This window comes from Trachemys scripta, chromosome 15 (genome assembly GCF_013100865.1).
Source record: "Trachemys scripta elegans isolate TJP31775 chromosome 15, CAS_Tse_1.0, whole genome shotgun sequence".
Taxonomy (NCBI): Eukaryota; Metazoa; Chordata; order Testudines; family Emydidae; genus Trachemys; species Trachemys scripta.
The window spans coordinates 17287816-17309253 of NC_048312.1; the positions used below are offsets into that span (position 1 = coordinate 17287816).

Here is a 21438-nt window from a genome sequence, read left to right on the forward strand (position 1 = left end):
TAGATGAAGATCAGTTTAAATAAAAATATCAGTTCAAGATCTCATAGGTACTGTACTGGAACATAAGGAAAGATGGGCCAAATAGGATGAAGAGATTTAAAAACTCATTGATATAATTTATAAAAATAGTGTAGACATACTGTAATTCAATATATAAAGCTTCACTGTTGCTCTAGTCCCTTATCTATTGTACTTATCACCCTCATTACTTAAGAAATTTGTAACATCAACAATTCTATTTACCTTTAAAGACAAAAAAGCTTTCAGTCAATAAATTTGTATTAAATATTAGTGACTTGGAAAAGTTAATGAAGAAAGCTTAGATGTTTTTTGACTATTCAATTGACAGATACATCTTAGAAAGTGGATGTTTGTTCAGAAACCTTTCAACATATTTCACCAAGTTATTTTCAGTTGGGAAATAAGTTTCCCTTCTCCTCACACAATCTGCCTTACTTCACTTACACATAAATCACACCACACACTCCAGCAATGATGCAATTCTGGTGTTACATTACAAAACACTGGTGAAAAGTTGTCATGGGTCTGGCATCTTTCCACAGTACCACAGAGGTGCTTAGTTCTCTCTTCTTTTTTCTGCAGGTATGAATTCCATTATATCACATAATGAAATATACCGCACTCACAGTGTGAAGTTAAAGTTGAGCAGTTTTATGTCCAAGGTCAATTTTTTTTTTTAAATATTTTATTTCAACTAAACCCACCTAAAAAAATACTCTAAATTACAAACACTTTGGATCAAAAGGCAGAAAGTTTAAAATTAGCAAAAAATTGACATTTTAACAGAGAGTATTGTTACTGTAGTATTTACATTGATTATGAATACCAGAAAACAATCTTGCCTGGGCTACACTAGAACAGAATGGGTTTGATCCTACCAATACTTACTAGCCATACCACTTACAGAAGTAGCCATTTCACTGAAGCCAACAATATGACTTGCAGTTGACAAGTACTACACATGGCGGTAGGCATATCCACTGCCAGGACCCATTTATTTATATGGTCATTATTCAACACTTTCTCCATGTGGATTTAAGACTAATAATTCCATTATATTAAAAATGTAAAGCTCTGATTTTTAGAACAGCATATATAAATAATGTGCGAACAAATCTAAAGTTCTGACCCTACCCATTTTTTTTATTTTAAATCCAGCTTTATCTTCTCTTAATATTATTTGTACAGCACCAACAGTACTCTAGACACTTTCTTGCCATCATTTCAACATATAGTCATCGAGAAATAAGTCGAACAGAGGTGGTTATCTAACTCAAAGACAATGCATATTAGTCATTAATGTAGCACTCGTGTTTCCTTCCTAAGCAAGCAACTACTGGTAACATTTTCAAAGAGTTATTGTATTGTGAAAACATATCTTAAAATGGTCTTGTAGAAGTTTGATCACTCATTTGTCAAAGAAAAATAATTATTGATGGAAAATAATGAATTATATTTTATTCATTATAAATCATCATAATACAGGGCAGGTGAGCAGATACTGTGCATGGGCTGCTAAAGGTTAGTGACAATTCTGCAAGACAGCTTTAAAGGGGGTGGGGAAAAAAGGCAAAAGACTACATTGTATTGTTCCATACAAGAGAATCTGCAGCCACAAAAATAAAAATGGTCTGTAAAGTAGTGCAAATATTAATTTAATAGACATGATACTGTTTAGATTCCCTCCTACATGCTGAGAAATATTCTAAGACATATAAAATAATTTAAAAACGCATGTATCATCAGCTACCAAATCAAGTACTATGTCTTATTGTCCAGCTGTAGAATCTACATTTCAACTTCCACATCCCCATTTCCCCTTGATTCTAACCTCAGATTATGCTTGATGCTGCAATTTTGAAAGCATTTTAGGAATGCAAAATGGATTTGGAACTTCTTGGCTCCATCCACACCCAGCACTTCTGATTAAACTATGCAGTGCAAAGCCCAACAGCAACAGCTGGGTCTTAGTCCCTTTCTAAAAAGATCTACCCGTTCCTTGTTTGTTTGCTTAAATGTATTTTGTATATCTGTAAAATAGTCTTCAATAAACAAATTACAAAAGAAGCCCTGCCATATTCTGTGTTCCAGTCAGACACACACTCTCCCCTTGGAGCCTCCAACCTGCTTTGGTTTTGTGACATTAAAAAGGCATCAGTGCTGCATACTTAATAATTAAATCTTATTAAATCACACAGTTATCTTTAATTAAATCACACAGTTAGAGCCCTAGGCAAGGCCCAAAACCCCAGAAAGGCTGGACGGGAGTTGTGGGGAGTGGGAGGGAGAGAGAAAGAGAAGGAATGATTACTGGGGAGGGTCTTTTACTCGCTTCAGACTCTTACACCCACCAGGGAGTCAGAGGGGAAGGCAGAGACGGGCTGCCAGATATGGGCTCTTTAAAGGCAGACGTGCAGCCCTCGACATCCCCCTCCAGAGCAGGTACCCCAATGACAGACACCCCACCCAGGCACTGGAGCCAGCGCCAACCGCAGGCCGCGCGGAGAGGCTCGGGGGGGGAAAGAGGCGGCCTGATGCAGCGCCAGCAGCACGGACCCCGCAAGGGACCTGCCCAGCCCCCTACACACGAGGGGGGGAGGGGAGGGGAGGGCAGTCCGGGCCCGGACAGGGGCTCCGGCTGCAGAGATCTCCCCCCTGACGGCGCGGAGGGAGGAGGCTCCGGCTGCAGAGACCCCCCCGCCCCCGGCAGCGGGCTGCACTCGGCTCCCCTCCTCTCTGCCCTGTGCTTACCTGGGCCCAACCCCCCGAGAGCCTTCGCCTCCTCCGCGCTCGCCCAGCTGCCAGGCCGCAATCCGGACCGGAACCGCCCCCTCCCTGCTCCTCCAGCATCCCACAAGGCACCGCGGTCGCTGGCCTCCAGGCCTCGCGTCTCTATGGTTCTGCCGTTCACGCGACGGGGAGGGAAGGGCGGTGCCAGGGACAGTGGAGACGGGGGCTAGAGTGTCTCTCTCCTGTCCGCCTCGACCGCCGGCCCGAGAGGCAGCAGGGGGAGGGGCAGCGGTAGGGGGCGCAGGGTGGGGCCCGTAGGCGCAGAGCTGTGGGCCAGGCCGCTGGGCACAGTGACACATCGGGCAGCATGACACACCAGCATGTGGCGCGAGGACAGCAACATGACATCATGGTGATGTCATCGTGTGATGTCGTCGCCTCGCCACACAGTGCAGCGGTGACATCACGCCATGAGAGGAGGGACACAAACCTCAAGGTGGTTTTGGAGCCCAGTGATAGCTTCTGGGCTCTGATCACTATGGCTGCTGCAAAAGGTTTTTAAATGGCGCTTTTCTGTTATTTGTGTTACCATCGCACCTAGGAGCTGCAGCCACAGACCAGGACCCCATTGTGCTAGGCGCTGTACAAACATAGAACAAAAAGAGAATCCCTGCCCCCAAAGAGCTTGCAACCTAAGGCCCTGATTGCAACAAGTTAGCTCATGTCTGCATTTCTTTATATGGCTAATGTAGAGCAACAACTATAATTTTGCATTCAGATGGTTAAGCCAGATAATTGCATCTGGAGTAGCAGAGCGTATTGTTCTGATGCTTTTTTCGTATTTGTGAATTGGACCTTGAGTTGATATATGTTCCATGGTTTTCTCAGTGACAGTGTCAGACTGGAGAGTCTTTAATTTCCATTTTTGCAGCAAGTATTCATATCTGCCATGGTTTGTGCAGAATGCAGATGCGTTTTAGGGTGGAAGATGGCAGCCTTCACGCAACCCACTGTTAAATGAGAATCACATCTAATACCTTCAACCCAGTGACCAAACATCAATCAATGATCTCCGGTCTTCAGAGCAACAACTCAAGCCACCATAATGGCCCTCTTCAGGGCCAAGTAACATGCCAGCTAGATTCTGGAACAAGGCTCCTCCAACAAAACACTGAGGGACTTTCCCAGGCAAAGTGCAAGTATCTTGCAAACATTTTGAAGACACATAACATCGACATCCTTACGCTCCAAGAAACCCACATCTCCAATGACCAACAGGCTAGCCGCTACCATATCCATGATTACAACCTCACGACTAGCCACCACTACCATCTGAATTATGGCCTAATCATATATGTGAAAAACACCATCACAGATTTCGATGTCTTCCCCCCAAGTGAAGTATCATAGGGATCTCGAGAGGTCATCTAGTCCAGTCTCCTGCACTCAAGGCAGGACTAAGTATTAACTAGACCATCCCTGACAGATGTTTGTCCAACCTGCTCTTAAAAATCCCCAATGATGGAAATTCCACAACCACCATAGGCAATTTATTCCAGTGCTTAACTACTCTGACAGTTAGGAAGTTTTTCCTAATGTCCAACATAAACCGCCCTTGCTGCAATTTAAGCCCATTGCTTCTTGTCCTATCCTCAAAGGTTAAGAAAAACAATTTTTCTCCCTCCTCCTTGTAACAGCCTTTTATGTACTTGAAAACTGTTATCATGTCTCCTCTCAGTCTTCTCTTCTCCAGACTAAAATCCAATTTTTTCAATCTTCCCTCATAGGTTATATTTTCTAGACCTTTAATCATTTTTGTTGCTCTTCTCTAGACTTCTTCCAATTTGTCCATATCTTCCTGAAATGTGGCACCCAGAACTGGACACAATACTCCAGTTGAGGCCTAATCAGCACGGAGTAGAGCGGAAGAATTACTTCTCGTGTCTTGCTTACAATACTCCTGCTAATACATCCCAGAATAATGTTTGTTTGTTTGTTTTGCAACAGCATTACACTGTTGACTCATTTTTAGCTTGTGATCCACTATGACCCCCAGATCCCTTTCCGCAGTACTCCTTCCTAGGCAGTCATTTCCCATTGTGTATGTGTGCAAGAAGAAGCCACCTACACCACTGCCATCAGGATAGGAGAGTTACATATTACCAATGTATATGTCTGCACGGCAAAATGCAAACATGCTTTAACCGTGTTGTAACTAGATCTCTCAGCACAGTTGACTTTGTAGTAGAGCTGATTAACATTTTTCAAATTGAAAATATTTTTGTCAAAAAATGGCTTTTTATTTCTATGCAAACTTTTTATCATTTTCTATTTTCAAAATAAGAACTGTCTGAAATTTTTTTTTAATTTATAAACATTTTTTTAAATCCTCTCACATAACTAAGCTGACCCAAAAACTAATTAAAAGAAAATCTTATTTCAGAAATGGAAAGCTTATAATTAAGGTTAATATTCTGTCATAGATATTTTAAGTAAAAGTCAGGAACAGATTGTGGGTAATACACAAAAATTCACAGAACCCCACGACCTGCCCCTGACTTTTACTAAAACTACCCAGGAGTAGGGGGGACAAATAGAGTGATGCTGGGGCTTACAGCTGCTCCAGCCCCAGGGGGGCTTACCCAACCCCAGCCGCTACTCCAGTGGGCTGCTCTGCCAGGCCTGAGGACCTCTTCTCTGGCGGCTCCAGGGCTGGCCACTGGCCGCTGTTCTGGGGGTTGCTGCTCCATTGGCCCAGGGCTCAATGCTGGTCAGCTGTTCTGATGGACCCAGGACTGGGTGCTGCTTTGGTGACCCTGGGGCTGGCCACCGGCCACTGGTTTGGTGGTCCTAGGGCTGGTTGCCGGCCGCTGTTCCAGCAGCCCAGGGATCATTACTCCAGCAGCCCCACGGTTGACTGCCGGGCAGCTGTTCTGACATCCCCAGGGCTGGCTGCCAAACGCTGTTCCTGTGACCCTGGGACCGTTGCTCTGTCAGCTCTGGGGCTGACCACCTGTCAGCTGTTCCAGCAGCTCCAGGGCTGGCCACCAGCCACTGCTCTGGTGGCACTGGTGCTGGCCGCTGTTCAGGTGACCCGGGGTGGGGGCTGTTGCTCCGGCAGTACCGGGGCTGACTGCTGGCAGCTGCTCCAGCCCTGCTGCTGCACCAGGGTCTGACTGCCGCTGCTCCAGACCCAGGGATGCTGACCCAACCTCAGCCACTGCTTACAGCCTGGGATCGCTGCCTGGAACCCAGAAGAAGTCATGGAGGTCCCAGAAAATCACTGAATCTGTGACCTCCATGACAGAATCATATCCTTAGCTATAATTGATCAAGGAAATATTTCAGTGACAGATTTTGATTTTAAAAAGTACGTTGCAAAAATTTTCCCAACATGAAACAAAAATTACTGCAAAATGTCTGATTTTTTTTCCTGTTTTTTTACCAGCTCTGTTTTATAGTGTTGATGGGATTTTAAAACATGCTGCTTTCATGTTTTACAATGAAGTTTCCAGCCCTTCTGGTTGTAGAGATAACCTTCAAAATGTAAACTTCTGCAGTATTGTCCTTTGGTGTCTGCATGCGGCCAGACTACTGAAACAATAGCCTTAAAAGAGGTATGGAGGTCCCCTATTCATGAGATGTTTACTCTGCAGCCTAATTTAATTTACCAGTTAAACACTAACATTCAGAGCTTATATTGTATGGCTGACATTCAATTTATTAGAAAATGCAAATAAGCCTGCAAGCTTTGACCAGAAAAAGAGTATTTGACAGATTTTTGTTATCACCAGCTAATACATGTGCCTATCTGAGTTGGTACAATGGAGCTTTTGTAAATCCAGTACTCCACCATACAATGCTTACAACGTGCTTTAATGTTCCCACTTTGGGTCACAACTTATACAGGATCAGGCTCAATATAAAGTCCAAATAATTATATTGCAATCTTAAAACCATGCTTGCCAGATGATTCCCAAGACCCATCCATAGAGCCAGTGCAGTGGATACATGGGCCGTGGTGGCAGAATCACAGCTGTTCCAGGAAGAGGTAAATCCCATCTCCAATGGAAAGGGGGGACCTCCACGAGGAAATCTTCCTGGGATTTTCATTCCCTCTTAGCCTTCTCCTGTGTATTTTATGGGAACAGTCTGGTCCTATATTACTAATTAATACTTGAAAAACATTCAGTGGATATAGAATGTTAGTTTTATTCTCTGTGGCCCCAATCCTGCAAAGACATACTCATGAGCATGAGTAGCTGGAGCAAATACCACTCCTTTTCAGAGAAGCAGTAACATTATGTGTTCCTACCGGCCCTGAGCCATCATGTCCTATGCTGCCAAAATGACTCTGGGGGACACTCCCTCTAGCCAGCACCCATCAGCTCCTCCCTTGCACAGCTTAAAGCAATAAGGGCAGGATTTTGTCCTGACTTTGCAACTTTCCCAACCATAACTTGATGAGGAAAATGTAATTTCCAACTTCATGTTCCAAGGGCACAATTCTCCCCAGCAGGATGTGACTAACTCACTAATTTTATCATTATTCATATCTTATGGGAGGAGAATTGGGTGTGCTCCTGCAGCATAATGAAAGTGTTATGAGCTAAAAAGGTGGGGATAACTCTAGCACTTCCAAGAACCTAAAACCCCATCATTCAAAAGGAAAAATATTTTGCAGCTACGGCACCCTGTATTATAGCTGGATCCACCATTGGCTGATTCTGTTTTCAGGCTCTGATTAATAGAGCTCTTATTCCATTTTCAGCTTACACACGTGCCTCCCCTTTTCTGTTCAAAGAACAACTTTCTCTTTGCTTACATGTTAATATGTGAACTTTCGCCAGTATATTTTTGGTGTCTCTATCTTATATCGGTTGTTTGTTTTAAACTTTCCCTATATGCAGTGTGGTCAGAATCTTTTGTGGGGAGCGTAATCTTTGTTATGGAAAAGGCTGAATTGATGCATATTTTCAAAACAGTGTTGTCAAAAGGAAACATAGCAGTTTTGTTATCTACACTGCAGGCTGGCAAAGTGACTAAAGCACATAAAACACAGAAACTGTGTCTTTTTCAGTGGGAGAACTTTATACCTCAGCCACAGGACAACAATTAAAAGATTGGAAATGGAACAAATAAGAAACCCAAAATTGGGAAACCAACCCAGATTCACCTCTTGATTCAGAGGCTGTCTTCTCCCAGGCTGTCCTCTAGTTCCCAGGGCAGCTGCTTTTATAGTTCTTGCAGCTCCTGTGTGAGCCCAAGTTATTAACTCTTCATTTGCCAAGGACCGGATAGTGCCTTTGCAGCTTGGCACTATAATCCTTACTCTTGGGAAACTTTCACTAAGATTCTGAAAATGCTGAAACAACTGATGCAAACTCCATCCTGATCCCTCATCATCATGGGTGAACAACTAGGTCCTTTTCGCCAATGGCCCCCTCTGAAACATGGAGCATCCTCAACTCCCATTGAGTGCAGTGGAAACAGTGCGCTCAGCACCATGAAGAAATACCTATCGCACAGGGCCCAAGTCCCAAAACATCACCCCTCACAGTGACAAAGTGGGTGAGGTAATATCCTTTACTGGACCAACTTCTGCTGGTGAGAGAGCCATGCTTTTGAACTACATGGAGCTCTTCTTCAGTGGCTGCCTAGATCCAGTTGAAATGAAGTGACAGCCAGTCTTAGGTTAAGTAACTCCAGAAAATAGACAAATCTCTTTTGCTCCACTGACTTTATATTCTGCAAGCCTAGCAATTTGGTTCTCACTTGTGCAAACAGTCTAGCTGTAGCCTGTATATCTGCACACACAAGCTAATCTTGAACAATGCAATGCAGGCTGAGCTCATTCTGCTTCAGATATCCCCTTACCAGATTGTTTGGTTCGTATTTCTCATCCAAATACCTCTGAGCTTTCAGATTGCCCATGGGATCCAGCCCTATGCTCTGCAGCAGCTCTCACTGGTCCCATTTGCACTAAGCAGTCTGTTTCCATTTTTATCAGCAACGTTTTTTCATTTTTTAGTATATTTCTTTTTTTTAATTTCTAAACAAGCACAGAACCATATTTTTCACACTCCTGGGCAACATGCATCTCACCCCCTGACATCAACATAGATCAGGGCAGAATTTACCCCATTGTAATGATAAAGGTTCCATATCAACAGCAATGGAAAATGAAGTCCATTTAGCCACCACAGCGAGGGAGCAACACAAGAGGCAAGTTGTAATGCAAGTTACCTCCATCCTCGTTTACCAGTGTGCCTGCACCAGATGATCAGATTTGAGATGGCTATACTACCTCAAAGGGATGAAAGGGTAGGTCAGTCTTCATGGCCAATTCATTTCCTTGGACTCTTGTGTTTGGACTGTCAGCCAGGATTTCAGTAAGTACAAACAGGGGTGGCAATGTCTGTGTACCATATTTGGACAGAGACCATTCTCTTTATACTACCTTTGTGGCTCCTCAGTTCTGAGGTGGGCCAGGGACCAATATGGCCTCCAATGTAAGTTAGAGCTGTCTTAGGACAGTTATAATTTCCAACACTCCTGACAAGGAGCCATTCCAGCAGTCAGTAATAACCTTTGCATAGAAACACTATGTTCAGTTTCCACTTTCTCTTGGCCACACCCATGTGCTGGTACCTTCAGTGGGATGTGGAGCCTCCATACTACCCAAAGAATCTGCCAGCTGTCCAGGGTTATCAGCCCTGTCGTTCTGGCAGGGGGACCCAGGAGTTCCATAGAAGCCTGGTGAATCAAGCCTGTAGTCTCTATGGGTCACGCCATCTTGTTAAAGGTAAGGGTGGCAGCTTTCTCCTCCATTTTAAGCAAACAAAGGGAGCCCCTGGGCTCCTAACAAGCTATAAATCAGCAAGACAAATTTTGAGTGGCCCTGTATTAGTCTGTTTGTATCTTTGCAATTCGCAATCATGGGTTGTTTCTAGAACAGGCTGATCCTACCCTGATCATGCACTCCTGCTCAGGCTCATCATCTTACTTACATCACTCCAATAGAAATCCTGGGTGAGTAAGGAGTGCAGGAGAGGAGCCTTTTTGCAAACTCTTCCCCCGACCTCAGACATGTGCTTTAGACTATCCTTATACTCAGATTTGTTACATTTGCATGTCTGTCAGTTATGTCCATGACTCAATCAGCTGACATGAGATTATGAACAGTCTGAAGCAGATAACTTGTTTTGTCTAGGATAAAGTCTTCCCCTCTCATCTGTGAAGTGAAAATCCTTCTGAAGCAGAAAAAATTTCCCCTCAGGACATAACTATAATCTTTTTTCTTGGGCAGCAGGCATTCGTTCACAATATGCCCTGGAGCGAGGTGAAGGGGAAACTATGTGGGTTCAGTTTGGAAGCAAACAGTGGTGAACTATTTATCTCGTGCTATAACTGCCTTCTGGTTAAGGTAATCGACTGTCAACTGTAAAAGATTATACATAAAATTCAACTCAGTTACAAGTTCACTTTTTACTGACAAAAGCAAGGGAATGCAGAGTTAAGTCTGTGGTATCCTCTTAAATGTGCTCCACTGTGCCATATTATAGCAGTCTATGGTATGTAATGCTGTATATATCACCAACATGTTTGAATACTCTGTAGTGCAACGTCAGTGTGGGTCGAATTCTGTTCACAGGCACTGATTCAGGAAACTATGCTGTTAAGCAAGGCCTTAAGTCTATACCTATTCAGGACAGCACTTCAGCACATATTTAAGCATGTGCTTAAGTTCCATTGATGGCTACGGGACTTGAGCATATATTAAATGTCATCCTGAATGGGGACCTGAACTGGGTCCTCTATTTCAGGACATCCCAAGTGTAAGCGAGAGCTTGCTATGGTGAACGGCAGCCTTACTTACTTCTGAATCACACACTACCGTGACGTTGATTTTTGAGTGAATGTTGATTCTGTTCTTCCATCAAAGTACTCCTAATGCCTTTTATAAAAGCCACTGACAGACCTCAGTTTTCATTGTTTACAATACAATTAGAGCCCTTCCTTTCATTCCCATCTTGCATTCTGTCTGGAGTCACATCTTGTCAAGTTGGAAGCAATTTTTGTGTCCAGAAAAACACTTTGTATCATTGGTTGTTGTTTTCTGTGGACAGCAATGTTAAAACTGATTTTAAAGAAATGATTGAATATGATTTAAATAAATAACACTATATTAATGGAACCATAATTTGAGATTGTGAGGCTAAATCAATCTCACAGTGCATAGCATCCTTTCCATTAAATTAGTACAGTACAGAATATATGGTCAGAACACTGGCTGTGTTAGACGAACACTTGAGATGAAATAAAGCTTTTTTTTGTTCAATTAGTGGGAACCTGTTTATCTTGCTTTCCCATTGGGCTGTAAGTCTGTTCCTCATATGGGCAAATATATGGGATATGAGACTAAGTAAAGATTAATGTATCGTTTCTGTAATGGCTGAATTAGCAGCAGCTGTCTTGTGTTACAGGAACTGCTCCTGGAGGTATTGGACCAATATTGCAAGATGCTGAGCATCGTTAATACCCACGGAAGTCAATGGGAGGGGAGAGTACTACGGCTGTACTGAATACTGAGGCTGTACTAAGTACTACGTACCGGATTTAACAAAGCACTCTTCAGCATGTGCTTGAATCCCATTCACTTCAATGAGATTTAAACATGCTTAAAGTTAAGAATGTGCTTAAGTGCTTTGCTGAATCAGAATCTAAGGCTGCAGGAACAAGTCCTTCAGCAGTCAATTCATAGAAGCTTCATTCTGTAGATATTAAGGGATTGGGGGTAAGTCCTCTTCATGGGACAATAACAACATGAAAAGCATACAGACTAGATTAGATGCACTGGGCATTTTCTAGACATTTGACTGAGGTAATGGTCAGCGCTTCATTGATAAATATTTCACATGGGGACTTCTCTTTCCATCCGTTCCATAGGTGGCAGGTTATATGGGCTTGTGGTGCCCGAGCACCAGGAATATTCAGGGCTGGTCCCAGCATTTACTGTTAATGATTTGACCACAGTGGAATGTGTACCTCTCCCACGCAGAGATTTATTTGTGAAATCTCTAATGGAGGAAAGCTACACAAAGATCTCAACGTTTCAGACATGTAAATAACTGTAATGATGTGTTCCTTTCAGGCCACCATATTGTAAACCAAGAACCCCAGCACTTCTGGAAGCTGGTCAATTGCACAAGCCTTTAAACTGCTGGAAGTCTGTTAATATAAGAGCATTAAGTCATCACCTGTAAATGTACTTGGATTTATTGCTACGAGCTACAATGTCAACATCTATTTAGCAACCCACAGGAAAATCTACAAGTAATAAATACATTCCCTGGCTGGCTCGCTAGGAGAGGAGAAACTTGCATATTTTTCAGTGATGCACCAAAACTCCCAGATTAATGGATTTCATGTACTGTATATCACAGCAATCTTGAATATATGAGATTCTTACTTTTCATACACCAGCCCACACAAACTCATCTTTTGAAAGCACCAATTATGACAATGGAGAAGAATCAGTGGATTTCCTTTACCTTCTACCTACAAAATGTCTCAGAGATAGGGTTTATTTTGCACTCTTCCAGGAACAGCAATGTTTTGCATTGTAATAAAAATTACTAAGGAACTGGCATTGGTTACTTGCTGAGTACTTTCACCTTTGCCCATTTATATTCTTTGGTGGTCACAGAGATGTTTCCCCTTCATAATTACCCAAAAGAGAAGCCATTGCTGCACCCTGATTTTTATTGAAGTGACATTTCTGCGTAGAAAGGGAAATTTTCTTCCCCTACTCTTTCAAGCAACCTCACTTTTAGGGAGGGAATTAGGACTGACAAAACAGATGATGTCTGTCAGTCTTTATAAACCTCTTTGTACTGTGCTGATCCTGTTAACAATAGAGAGAACATTGCTGAGAATTAGTCAGTGTCACAGCCAGTGCAGGAATTTCCAGCCTCTATTTTTTTGTAAAGAAATTCATCTTTGGGAGTCATGATTAGTGTAAGTAACTCGTCCCTCCCTCCCAGGCCCCCACAGGATCTGCAGTTAACTTTGTGGCCAGATTCTTCCCTTCGTTGTTCAAACGTCTGCAATGTACATTACAAAGCAATCTCATGTGTTCTCATTAAGAGTATTAATTACAAGTGATATTTGAGGTGATTTTCCAAATCTGAGGTAGGAAAGAGGTCAAAGAGAATAATAATAATACACAGCAGTCTGGAGCAGGAGACTGACTTCCATACAGGACAGAACTAAAATAGGGCTGCAAGGGATCTCCCAACTGGCCGCTAGGTGTAGGGTAGGCTCCCTGCAAAAACTAATACAGCCTGGGGCTATATTATCCTTTGTCCATATTCCCTACAGGGTTGAGAGGGACAATGTGCATCCCCCAGGGCCCACTCCCTCACTGCGTGCAGACCCAGTACCTTCTTTGTGAGCTCTCTTCAGGGTTCATAGAAAGGGGAGACAGTGTCCAGGAGACAGCTGAACTACCTGCCACATGGCAGGATCCAGAAACGCACAAATGGCCCTGGGTGTGTGGGAGATCAGGCCATAACTAAGCACTTCAGGATTTGCCCCCATGGAAATCAGATTGTAAGCTCTTTGGAGCATGTTCCACAACCCAGCTTTCCGCTTCCACTGCCTCTGGCTCCTTGGCAATGATGAAACCAGCCATAAAAGACAACCTTTGTCCCTTCACTGCCCCTACATCATCTTGTCTCCCATCTCTCAGCCTATCCAGCACAGCCCTCCTCCCCAAGGAGGGGCAGGCATTGGTGGGGGGGGCCCAGGTTGAGGAACTGAGCAGGGGATGCAAGAACAGTGCAGGGGCCGACATGAAGTCGGTGTGCACATGTTTTGAAGGTGGGGGGGACAAAAATGAGGAAGATGAATATGGACAAGGCAGAAGGTCAGAGCTGAAGTCCCTCAGTGGTTCTCAAACTTTTGTACTGGTGACCCCTTTCAAATAGCAAGCCTCTGAGTGTGACCCCCCTTATAAATTAAAAACACTTTTTTATATATTTAACACCATTATAAATGCTGGATGCAAAGCGGAGCTTGGGGTGGAGACTGATAGCTTGCGACCCCCCCGTGTAATAACCTCGCGATCCCCAGTTTGATAACCCCTGCGGGTCTACTACATCCCCCCAGCACAGCTCTGACCCCTTTCCTCCCCACAGTCTCCTGAACTGCTCTGACATCCTCTTCCCCCTGGAAGCACCATCACAGAGCAGAAAAGGCGAACCTGGTGACCCTTCCCTGCTCCTGGAGTTTGGTCAGTCACTGACATTATCAAAGGGAGGAGATGAAGTAATTAGGGGCTAGTTAGGCAACATTACAAAATCTTGACGCTATTTTACGTGTTTTGGGAAGCTGAAAGATGACGTGACGGAGGAAATGCCACTAAGCTCTTGGTGCAAACTCCCTCAACCCAGCTCCAAGCAGAGATAACACTGGGCTGAACCCTGTGATTAAATACATCTTCCAGTCCATTTTGTAATGACCTACTCATTCTCTTGCGTTAATCTCCTTGAAGGTCGCCTTGGACTGAGTGAGGACGTGCCTGCACTCAGTGGTGTGTCAAGGGTAAACACAGTTTATCCACTTCACATGTGGAGAATATGGAGTTTAGATTAGTTTACCCACTTCTTTTTTCACCACCACACTAGCGTCTGCACTGATTACACACAGGACTCACCAGGGCAGTGCTTTGTGTAGAGGGTGCAAATCCCATTTGAAGCCAAAATAGAGTCCCATTCAAACTCGTCTCTTGGAAAAGACGATGGCATCTTTACAGCTGCATCAAAATAAGTGGTTCTGACTGAAAAGCATCAGGATTTTTAAATAAAGAGCAGTTCTTCGCTAATTTATCAGTGCTCCTAATGCACTCCCAGTGAGGCGCTAATTAGAAGAAGAAAATTGCACAAAATCCATCCAAAATGGATGCTAAACATATCACTCCTCGCTTCTTTTAGCACCTGATCCAAAACCCTTTGAAGTCAGAGGAAAGTCTCCCATTGAGTTCAATGTCCTTTGCATCAGGCCTCTAGTTTCCAGTGTCTGTTATTCAGGGGAATTATATTGGGGCTTCAAGTATAAACTTTATACTGACTCTGATATTTCATTTCTGCCTTCAGATGCTCACTTCAGTGGGTGGAAGGGAACAGATGTAGTTAAGTATGTGAAACTCAGAAAATTTTAAATGCAGTGTGAGCGCCAGGTCATATTTCCTCTGTCCAAAAGGCAAGTCCATCTAAACCTGGCTAGTGAGGTGCTCTTCCTGCTTGCTGCAAGAAAAGAGTGAGAACACAATCATTTCTAATCCCTGAGCTCCTCTCAGTCCTGCATGACTTCTGTGTCATTGTTTTCAGCTTGAATGCTACATCCGCCCACTGTTCAGGGGTTGCAAGCCCCTTATGCATTCTCTTTAGGATGATTTATTAGGTGCATAACTGTAGTAGCAACAGCTGTCACGCCATTAATGATCATTTGTTAATGAATCGTTGAACTGTAAGAACATCATGTGTTTTATCAAAAAGGAACTCAGATGCTTGCCTGCAAAGACATGGTTTATAAATAGTAATTTTATGACTTAACATCCCCCATGAAACATCAAATTGATCTGTGCTTCCTTTTAGGCAATCACAGCCCTTTTCTCCTCTGTCTGTTGAAATTAATTCCGTTCTGTGTGCAACAGCTTTAGTAGGCGTTCCAAGGTATAGGACAGAGCACAAGAGATCCCCAAACTTTATAGCAACTGTGCCATCTTGTTTGCCTAAAACTTCAACTAGACCGGCCAGTGCCCAGCATCTCCCACTCAACTGTATATGCTCAAATCTGCGGGAAAGCTTGTGCAGCTTCTCAGAGCCTGGAGGCTGAGGACTGGAGGAACCAAAGATCTCTTGAGGGTTTGAGCACATGCAACTGTTTGGGGGGTAGGCAACAAGGATACATCAGGGCCCAGCACACAGACTCACCCAGGGAGGGAGAGGAAACCTAATGTGTACCAATCACAAAAGCCTGAAGTACCAATACTGATATGAAATACCAGTGGCCAGGAATCAGTATGTAGCACAGCAGCTGTGCTAAACTTCCCACTAATTCTCCTTGAATTATAACCGGAGAGTTTGTTTTATACTGTGCTTGTTAAGCATATATTCCTATGTAGCTTTGATTGTCTGGGATAGGGCAATTAGTGGGAATAGATTGGTAAGGGACAGGTGGATAGGGAGGAGGGTGCAGTGGTATTCCAGCCATGCAGTGACCTTCCTTTCTTAGCAAAGGAAACCTCAGATGTTGCATGTGTTGCCCATGTGTCTGTTTCCCTTGCTCAGTTATTTATCTGGGGAAATTAGGAGTTCGTGCTTTCCATCAAGTGGCAAGGGTGGTGGCTTTCCTGTGCTTGCAGTCGGAGGTAGCTGGCTTTCCTTCCCCCTTTATTTTATTGTTCTGGTGGTGGGATTTTTTAATCAATACAAATATTCAATTTCAGCCTATGTTCTGGTTTTCTTCCTGTTCACCCTGTGGTCGCTACTTCTGTCTGCTTGGTTCTCACTCACTTCTCTCCCTGATACCTGGGATCTTTCTGATTTAACAACAGTGGTCTCAGCTTGACAGTCTGGAGCAATACCCAGGGCCAAATTTCATTACTTGTATAATGGGATTTACTCCTGAAAATAATTTAAGTAAACTGTATGTATTTCAAAAATGGCTGGGGAGAAGTGATAGCTCCTCTCAACTGGCTCTCCCAGGCAGCCTCTGTTAGGAAGACACTTCTCATGCCAGAAATGTTTACGGCTCCTCAGAGAGAGAAAATCAATTTGCGGTGGCAGCTGCCCTGAGTTAGCATGACTATATTATCTGTGTTGAAAATGGGCACAGAGATATTGGCCTTTACAGACTGGGATGGATCAGTCCTGGAAAAGTAGCAGAGACCACATACTCAGTCTCCAAACAATGGGGATGGGAGGAAGAAGATAGTGAAGATGTGTGCTGGCCACTGTTTCATCTGCTAGAATTGTAATGGGATAATTTGTTGGAGTGCCCGCTTGTTAAGTATCTAATGTGATCACTCCATTATACCCCTCTAGGTAGGTAGGACAGAGATGCTGATTACCAGGAAGATGTAAATCACACAGCAGGTACTGCTGCATGGGGGGCAAGGACTGCCTACTACTGTGGGTTGCCCAGCACCTAGTACAAAAAAGCCCGGTTCGTAGTTGGTCTGTAGGCTCTAGGTAACAAACATGAGTAATAACTGCACAACAAAGGGACATGCTCATGTGGTAAAAAGAAGGAACAAGAGTGCAGCAGGGTTACTGAAGCCATATGAGGCCCAGATCCTCAAAGGTATTTTGGCTCCTAACTTCCATTAATTCATAAGAACATAAGAACGGCAATACTAGGTCAGACCAAAGGCCCATCTAGCCCAGTATCCTGTCTTCCGACAGTGGCCAATGCCAGGTGCCCCAGAGGGAATGAACAGAACAGATAATCATCAAGTGATCCATCCCCTGTTGCCCATTCCCACCTTCTGGCAAACAGAGGCTAGGGACACCATCCCTGCCCATCCTGGCTAATAGCCATTGACGGACCTATCCTCCTGAATTTATCTAGTTCTTTTTTGAACCCTGTTATAGTCTTGGCCTTCACAACATCCTCTGGCAAGGAGTTCCACAGGTTGACTGTGCGTTGTGTTAAAAAATATTTCCTTTTGTTTGTTTTAAACCTGCTGCCTATTCATTTCATTTGATGACCCCTAGTTCTTGTGTTATGAGAAGGAGTAAATAACACTTCCTTATTTACTTTCTCCACTCCAGTCATGATTTTATAGACCTCTATCATATCCTCCCTTAGTCATCTTTTTTTCAAGCTGAAAAGTCCCAGTCTTATTAATCTCTCCTCATATGGCAGATGCTCCATACTTCTAATCATTTTTGTTGCCCTTTTCTAAACCTTTTCCAATTCCAATATATCTTTTTTGAGATGGGGCGACTACATCTGCACGCAGCATTCAAGATGTGGGCGTACCATGGATTTATATACAGGCAATATGATATTTTCTGTCTTATTATCTATCCCTTTAATGATTCCCAACATTCTGTTCACTTTTTTTTGACTGCCGCTGTACACTGAGTGGATGTTTTCAGAGAACTATCAACAATGACTCCAAGATCTCTTTCTTGAGTAGTAACAGCTAATTAGACCCCATCATTGTATATGTCTAGTTGGGATTATGTTTTCCAATGTGTATTACTTTGCATTTATCCTTAATACTTTTGTGGATCTGGGCCAAAGTGACCATACTGGGTTGCAGGCTGACACCTGACTGCATCGGAGGCAGTAACTAGAACCAGGGACCCTGAATTCTATGGTCTTCTCTACACAAGAAAGTTGCCTTTGTTTAACTTAAATCAATTTTTAAAACCCAGTGTGAACATTTATTTTGATTTAGATGAATCCAATTTGTAATTGATTTAAATTAAACCAAAATAATCCTGGTTTGAACGAAAATAGAAGTCTCCACATCACCTTTTGCCTACTCCATGTGTGCAATGGAACTTGGCTGTGCTAGAGTTGCCTTCAAGTATTTATAGCAGCTGCTGGCATTCACTGAAGTACTATACAGCTTGATAGCATTCATCACTATGTATTTTTTGACAGGGTTTCTATGCCCCATTTTGGGCTTATGTCCCTCTCGCTGTTCCCATTTCTGTTGGTGTCGAGGTTTAGCGCTGTCGGCCATTTTGAAAAAAAAATATTTTTTATGTTTGAATAGGGGGAATGTTGCATGCTTGTGCTTTGATACATTTGGTGGATTGTTTAAAGAAAAAGGTTGAAAGAATAGAGGGAGCTTAAAGGAAAGGAGATTTTTTTTTTAAAAGAATACTTTGATTAGGTTTAGAGGAAAAAAGAAAGAAAGGTTATTAAACAGAAGAAAGACTGGTTAGGTTTAGTAAGGAAAGATGATTTTAAAGGCCTTGTTTGGCATGTTATTAAAGAATAAAAAGAGAAATTAAAGAAAACTAAAGATTTTTGTTTTTAAAGGGTTCATTTGAAAGAATAGAGGCAAGTTATTAAAGAAAAGAAAGATTTTTGGTTAGGTTTAGTAAGGAGAGGTGTTTTTAAAGGACTAGTCTTGCATGTTATTAAAGAACAAAAAATGTTGAGATAAATGTAAAAGGTTTATTAAATATAAGAGTAGTGTAGCAGTGTGCCGGACTCACCCGGCAGCACCTCCTGCTGGTCTTCTGGGAATTAGCTCGTTTTCCAGCCTTGGGGCACCCTCTGCAGGCCAGGTGTCCCACCTGTCATTGGCCCTCATGTCCCTCCCAGGACCCCGGTGCCCCTTTAACTGGGTGCTGCCCCTCCAGCAGTACCCCCACAGTTCTGGGTCACCTGCACCCAGGGGAACCCCCACCCACTACCCCCACTTCGCCTCAGTCTTGTCTACTGCCCAGTCTCCATCTAGCCCCCGTTCACTGGGACAGACTGCAGTATCAGCCACTCATCATAGGCAAAGGGGTTTGGACTGGCTGCCTTTACCCACCCTCAGGCGGCCTCTCTGCAAGCCCAATACCTAGGTGGGCCTAGAACTAGGCCCTGCAGCCTGGGGAGTTGCTGGCCTAGGGCTTCCCAGCTCCTAAGGCCTTTCCCCAGCCCTGCCTCACTCTAGGTCCCCTGAGTGAGTTCCCAAGCAGCCAGGCCTGTCTCCCTCTCCAGTCAGAGAGAGACTGTTTGTGCTTTTGGCCCACTGGCCTTTTTATACAGGCCAGCTGTGGCCTGATTGGGGTGTAGCCACAGCTGTGGCTGTTTCCCCAATCTGCTGAGGCTTGCTGCTTTCCTAGCAGCAGCTGTCTCGCTGTCTCAGCCCTCTCCCAGGCAGTGGTGGATTAATAATTTTGCCGCCCCTAGGCTGGGAAATAATTGCCGCCCTGGCCCCACCCCGACTCCGCCCTTTTCTCGCCCCCATTCCAACCCCCTCCCCAAAGTCCCCGCCCCAGTTCCGCTCCCTCCCTTCCCCTATTGGATCCCTTCCCCAAATCCCCGCCCCCGGCCCCGCCTCTTCCCCCAGCACACGGCGTCCCCCTCTTCCCCCCTCCCTCCCTGCGCCGCAAAACAGCTGTTTCGCTGCGCAAGCACTCGGAGGGAAGAGAAACAGGACGCGGGGGCGCGCTTGCAGAGGAGGCGGAGGTGAGCTGGAGCAGGGGGGCGGGGCGTGGAGGGGAGCTTCCGCCCCTGCAAATTTGCTGCCCTAGGCCTAGGCCTTGTCGGCCTAGGCAATAATACGGCACTGCTCCCAGGGCTGATTTCAAGCCCTTCAGGGCAGGAGCGGGTGTCCACCCCGCTACAGGTAGGTTAAGAAAAGAGCATTTAAAAAGAGTTAAATAAAAGAGAAAAATATAAAGATAGGTTAAAAGAGAGAACATGGCAGGAAAAGGGAAAAGGAAGCCCCTTTGCAAAGGCCAAAGATAGGCAGCCTGTGGTTGAGTCAGAGAGAGGGATCTTACCCTTGCTACTGTTCCTGGGGAAAGAGGGAGCTCCCAGGAACTAGTTATCTACACCTTTGGATCGGACCAATCAGATGCTGTTCCACAGCTGTGTCATAGAATACATTTCCCTGAACCATTCCTATAGTCCCAGGATTTTTAAACAAGAGCCATCTCCTTCCCCTCCCGTCACTACCCTCCTCTGCCCTTTAACCGCCTTATTCTTGTCTAGAAAAACAGACCCCAAGCATCTTTCCTGCCACGTAGCACTTTTACATAGGTGCTTTAATAAAGGTTGAAACCATAAGCCCTTAGTAACAAACAGTTTTTAAAAGTTTTTCCCTATGCCTTTGATGAGGACAATTTGAAGAAGCAGCAAAAGCAACTTTGTTAGCCAGTGAATTAGAGATAAAGAAGGCTGTTAGATGTCCAGAACGTAGAGCTAAGAAGTTTGTTTCTTTTTAAACTTTTGAACACAAGCAAGTAAAAGTTATATTAAGTTTTGTAAAGGAATAAAGCTCTATTTTATAATCACTTAAGAAACAGCCCTTTATTTATAGGTGTTTTAATAAAAAATGAGTACGCAGAAACACCCCAGAATTAAAACCACAGACAACCAGTTTATCAAAGTAATTTATAGTAATAAAAAAAGTTTTCCCCTATGCTTTTGCAAACATTGGTTATTTTTTAGTGAGGACAATTTGAAGCAGCCTTTTTAAGTTAGTGGATTAGAAAAGAAGAAGACCACTTTGAAAGACAAGCCTATCTGAAGAAACATCCCTCCATTTAACACTTTTACATGTGTGTTTCAACAACAAAAAAAAGAGCATGCAGAAGCACCCCAGGGTTAAACCCACAAACCCTTAGTAACAAAAAAAATTTTAACGCTTTTCCCTATGCTTTTAGTGAGGACAATTTGAAACTGCAGCAAAAACAGCATTTGTGAGCCAGTGGATCAGAGATAAAAAGTTACTACGGTTACTAAGGTTCTGTGGTTTTATCTCTGGGGTGTTTCTGCATACTCTTATTTATTTATTTATTTTGAAACACACATGTAAAAGTGTTAAACAAAGGGCTCCGTCTTCATATAGATTTGTCTTTTAAAGTGTTTATTCCTTTACAAAACTTAATATAACTTTCACTTGTATTTGTTAAAAAGTGTGGGGGGGGTAAGAAA

The 21438-nt window shown here is 43.7% G+C and overlaps 1 protein-coding gene across 1 annotated transcript in view; it reads right to left on the minus strand.

Annotated features, from left to right (window-relative positions):
* LOC117887912 (septin-2) overlaps positions 1–2914 on the minus strand; it is a 61388-nt gene extending 58474 nt beyond the window's left edge. The window contains exon 1 of the mRNA XM_034790693.1: positions 2773–2914. The gene's annotated coding sequence lies outside the window, so the exon portion shown is untranslated. The remainder of the gene's footprint in view (positions 1–2772) is intronic.
* Positions 2915–21438: the final 18524 nt, after the last annotated feature.